Source organism: Sinocyclocheilus rhinocerous, unplaced genomic scaffold (assembly GCF_001515625.1).
Source record: "Sinocyclocheilus rhinocerous isolate Xijiao unplaced genomic scaffold, SAMN03320098_v1.1 scaffold2460, whole genome shotgun sequence".
Lineage (NCBI taxonomy): Eukaryota > Metazoa > Chordata > Actinopteri > Cypriniformes > Cyprinidae > Sinocyclocheilus > Sinocyclocheilus rhinocerous.
Genome location: NW_015645611.1, coordinates 56,014 through 61,206, shown reverse-complemented (window position 1 = coordinate 61,206; position 5,193 = coordinate 56,014). Strand labels below are relative to the sequence as shown.

Here is a 5,193-nt window from a genome sequence, read left to right as displayed (position 1 = left end):
GTGTTTGTCTCTGTGCGTGTGCTGAATCTGTGTGTTTGTCTCTCTGCGCGTGTGCTGAATCTGTGTGCTCGTCTCTGCTCGTGTGCTGATTCTGTGTGTGTTTGTCTCTGCGCGTGTGCTGAATCTGTGTGTGTTTGTCTCTGCGCGTGTGCTGAATCTGTGTTTGTCTCTGCGCGTGTGCTGAATCTGTGTTTGTTTCTCTGCGCGTGTGCTGAATCTGTATTTGTCTCTGCGCGTGTGCTGAATCTGTGTTTGTTTCTCTGCGCGTGTGCTGAATCTGTATTTGTCTCTGCGCGTGTGCTGAATCTGTGTTTGTTTCTCTGCGCGTGTGCTGAATCTGTATTTGTCTCTGCGCGTGTGCTGAATCTGTGTTTGTTTCTCTGCGCGTGTGCTGAATCTGTATTTGTCTCTGCGCGTGTGCTGAATCTGTGTTTGTTTCTCTGCGCGTGTGCTGAATCTGTATTTGTCTCTGCGCGTGTGCTGAATCTGTGTTTGTTTCTCTGCGCGTGTGCTGAATCTGTATTTGTCTCTGCGCGTGTGCTGAATCTGTGTTTGTTTCTCTGCGCGTGTGCTGAATCTGTATTTGTCTCTGCGCGTGTGCTGAATCTGTGTTTGTTTCTCTGCGCGTGTGCTGAATCTGTATTTGTCTCTGCGCGTGTGCTGAATCTGTGTTTGTTTCTCTGCGCGTGTGCTGAATCTGTATTTGTCTCTGCGCGTGTGCTGAATCTGTGTTTGTTTCTCTGCGCGTGTGCTGAATCTGTATTTGTCTCTGCGCGTGTGCTGAATCTGTGTTTGTTTCTCTGCGCGTGTGCTGAATCTGTATTTGTCTCTGCGCGTGTGCTGAATCTGTGTTTGTTTCTCTGCGCGTGTGCTGAATCTGTATTTGTCTCTGCGCGTGTGCTGAATCTGTGTTTGTTTCTCTGCGCGTGTGCTGAATCTGTATTTGTCTCTGCGCGTGTGCTGAATCTGTGTTTGTTTCTCTGCGCGTGTGCTGAATCTGTATTTGTCTCTGCGCGTGTGCTGAATCTGTGTTTGTTTCTCTGCGCGTGTGCTGAATCTGTATTTGTCTCTGCGCGTGTGCTGAATCTGTGTTTGTTTCTCTGCGCGTGTGCTGAATCTGTATTTGTCTCTGCGCGTGTGCTGAATCTGTGTTTGTTTCTCTGCGCGTGTGCTGAATCTGTATTTGTCTCTGCGCGTGTGCTGAATCTGTGTTTGTTTCTCTGCGCGTGTGCTGAATCTGTATTTGTCTCTGCGCGTGTGCTGAATCTGTGTTTGTTTCTCTGCGCGTGTGCTGAATCTGTATTTGTCTCTGCGCGTGTGCTGAATCTGTGTTTGTTTCTCTGCGCGTGTGCTGAATCTGTATTTGTCTCTGCGCGTGTGCTGAATCTGTGTTTGTTTCTCTGCGCGTGTGCTGAATCTGTATTTGTCTCTGCGCGTGTGCTGAATCTGTGTTTGTTTCTCTGCGCGTGTGCTGAATCTGTATTTGTCTCTGCGCGTGTGCTGAATCTGTGTTTGTTTCTCTGCGCGTGTGCTGAATCTGTATTTGTCTCTGCGCGTGTGCTGAATCTGTGTTTGTTTCTCTGCGCGTGTGCTGAATCTGTATTTGTCTCTGCGCGTGTGCTGAATCTGTGTTTGTTTCTCTGCGCGTGTGCTGAATCTGTATTTGTCTCTGCGCGTGTGCTGAATCTGTGTTTGTTTCTCTGCGCGTGTGCTGAATCTGTATTTGTCTCTGCGCGTGTGCTGAATCTGTGTTTGTTTCTCTGCGCGTGTGCTGAATCTGTATTTGTCTCTGCGCGTGTGCTGAATCTGTGTTTGTTTCTCTGCGCGTGTGCTGAATCTGTATTTGTCTCTGCGCGTGTGCTGAATCTGTGTTTGTTTCTCTGCGCGTGTGCTGAATCTGTATTTGTCTCTGCGCGTGTGCTGAATCTGTGTTTGTTTCTCTGCGCGTGTGCTGAATCTGTATTTGTCTCTGCGCGTGTGCTGAATCTGTGTTTGTTTCTCTGCGCGTGTGCTGAATCTGTATTTGTCTCTGCGCGTGTGCTGAATCTGTGTTTGTTTCTCTGCGCGTGTGCTGAATCTGTATTTGTCTCTGCGCGTGTGCTGAATCTGTGTTTGTTTCTCTGCGCGTGTGCTGAATCTGTATTTGTCTCTGCGCGTGTGCTGAATCTGTGTTTGTTTCTCTGCGCGTGTGCTGAATCTGTATTTGTCTCTGCGCGTGTGCTGAATCTGTGTTTGTTTCTCTGCGCGTGTGCTGAATCTGTATTTGTCTCTGCGCGTGTGCTGAATCTGTGTTTGTTTCTCTGCGCGTGTGCTGAATCTGTATTTGTCTCTGCGCGTGTGCTGAATCTGTGTTTGTTTCTCTGCGCGTGTGCTGAATCTGTATTTGTCTCTGCGCGTGTGCTGAATCTGTGTTTGTTTCTCTGCGCGTGTGCTGAATCTGTATTTGTCTCTGCGCGTGTGCTGAATCTGTGTTTGTTTCTCTGCGCGTGTGCTGAATCTGTATTTGTCTCTGCGCGTGTGCTGAATCTGTGTTTGTTTCTCTGCGCGTGTGCTGAATCTGTATTTGTCTCTGCGCGTGTGCTGAATCTGTGTTTGTTTCTCTGCGCGTGTGCTGAATCTGTATTTGTCTCTGCGCGTGTGCTGAATCTGTGTTTGTTTCTCTGCGCGTGTGCTGAATCTGTATTTGTCTCTGCGCGTGTGCTGAATCTGTGTTTGTTTCTCTGCGCGTGTGCTGAATCTGTATTTGTCTCTGCGCGTGTGCTGAATCTGTGTTTGTTTCTCTGCGCGTGTGCTGAATCTGTATTTGTCTCTGCGCGTGTGCTGAATCTGTGTTTGTTTCTCTGCGCGTGTGCTGAATCTGTATTTGTCTCTGCGCGTGTGCTGAATCTGTGTTTGTTTCTCTGCGCGTGTGCTGAATCTGTATTTGTCTCTGCGCGTGTGCTGAATCTGTGTTTGTTTCTCTGCGCGTGTGCTGAATCTGTATTTGTCTCTGCGCGTGTGCTGAATCTGTGTTTGTTTCTCTGCGCGTGTGCTGAATCTGTATTTGTCTCTGCGCGTGTGCTGAATCTGTGTTTGTTTCTCTGCGCGTGTGCTGAATCTGTATTTGTCTCTGCGCGTGTGCTGAATCTGTGTTTGTTTCTCTGCGCGTGTGCTGAATCTGTATTTGTCTCTGCGCGTGTGCTGAATCTGTGTTTGTTTCTCTGCGCGTGTGCTGAATCTGTATTTGTCTCTGCGCGTGTGCTGAATCTGTGTTTGTTTCTCTGCGCGTGTGCTGAATCTGTATTTGTCTCTGCGCGTGTGCTGAATCTGTGTTTGTTTCTCTGCGCGTGTGCTGAATCTGTATTTGTCTCTGCGCGTGTGCTGAATCTGTGTTTGTTTCTCTGCGCGTGTGCTGAATCTGTATTTGTCTCTGCGCGTGTGCTGAATCTGTGTTTGTTTCTCTGCGCGTGTGCTGAATCTGTATTTGTCTCTGCGCGTGTGCTGAATCTGTGTTTGTTTCTCTGCGCGTGTGCTGAATCTGTATTTGTCTCTGCGCGTGTGCTGAATCTGTGTTTGTTTCTCTGCGCGTGTGCTGAATCTGTATTTGTCTCTGCGCGTGTGCTGAATCTGTGTTTGTTTCTCTGCGCGTGTGCTGAATCTGTATTTGTCTCTGCGCGTGTGCTGAATCTGTGTTTGTTTCTCTGCGCGTGTGCTGAATCTGTATTTGTCTCTGCGCGTGTGCTGAATCTGTGTTTGTTTCTCTGCGCGTGTGCTGAATCTGTATTTGTCTCTGCGCGTGTGCTGAATCTGTGTTTGTTTCTCTGCGCGTGTGCTGAATCTGTATTTGTCTCTGCGCGTGTGCTGAATCTGTGTTTGTTTCTCTGCGCGTGTGCTGAATCTGTATTTGTCTCTGCGCGTGTGCTGAATCTGTGTTTGTTTCTCTGCGCGTGTGCTGAATCTGTATTTGTCTCTGCGCGTGTGCTGAATCTGTGTTTGTTTCTCTGCGCGTGTGCTGAATCTGTATTTGTCTCTGCGCGTGTGCTGAATCTGTGTTTGTTTCTCTGCGCGTGTGCTGAATCTGTATTTGTCTCTGCGCGTGTGCTGAATCTGTGTTTGTTTCTCTGCGCGTGTGCTGAATCTGTATTTGTCTCTGCGCGTGTGCTGAATCTGTGTTTGTTTCTCTGCGCGTGTGCTGAATCTGTATTTGTCTCTGCGCGTGTGCTGAATCTGTGTTTGTTTCTCTGCGCGTGTGCTGAATCTGTATTTGTCTCTGCGCGTGTGCTGAATCTGTGTTTGTTTCTCTGCGCGTGTGCTGAATCTGTATTTGTCTCTGCGCGTGTGCTGAATCTGTGTTTGTTTCTCTGCGCGTGTGCTGAATCTGTATTTGTCTCTGCGCGTGTGCTGAATCTGTGTTTGTTTCTCTGCGCGTGTGCTGAATCTGTATTTGTCTCTGCGCGTGTGCTGAATCTGTGTTTGTTTCTCTGCGCGTGTGCTGAATCTGTATTTGTCTCTGCGCGTGTGCTGAATCTGTGTTTGTTTCTCTGCGCGTGTGCTGAATCTGTATTTGTCTCTGCGCGTGTGCTGAATCTGTGTTTGTTTCTCTGCGCGTGTGCTGAATCTGTATTTGTCTCTGCGCGTGTGCTGAATCTGTGTTTGTTTCTCTGCGCGTGTGCTGAATCTGTATTTGTCTCTGCGCGTGTGCTGAATCTGTGTTTGTTTCTCTGCGCGTGTGCTGAATCTGTATTTGTCTCTGCGCGTGTGCTGAATCTGTGTTTGTTTCTCTGCGCGTGTGCTGAATCTGTATTTGTCTCTGCGCGTGTGCTGAATCTGTGTTTGTTTCTCTGCGCGTGTGCTGAATCTGTATTTGTCTCTGCGCGTGTGCTGAATCTGTGTTTGTTTCTCTGCGCGTGTGCTGAATCTGTATTTGTCTCTGCGCGTGTGCTGAATCTGTGTTTGTTTCTCTGCGCGTGTGCTGAATCTGTGTCTCTGCGCGTGTGCTGAATCTGTGTTTGTCTCTGCGCGTGTGCTGAATCTGTGTGTGTTTGTTTCTCTGCGCGTGTGCTGAATCTGTCTCTCTGCATGTGTGCTGAATCTGTGTGTGTTTGTCTCTCTGCACGTTTGCTGAATCTTTGTGTTTGTTTCTCTGCGCGTGTGCTGAATCTGTGTGTGTTTGTTTCCGCACGCATGTGCTGAATCTGTGTCTGTGTGCTGAAT

At 48.5% G+C, this 5,193-nt stretch overlaps 1 protein-coding gene across 1 annotated transcript in view; it reads left to right on the top strand.

Moving 5' to 3' along the window:
* Positions 1-5,193, top strand: part of LOC107706850 (disintegrin and metalloproteinase domain-containing protein 10-like) — a 32,183-nt gene that overhangs the window by 15,183 nt on the left and 11,807 nt on the right. The window lies entirely within an intron of this gene.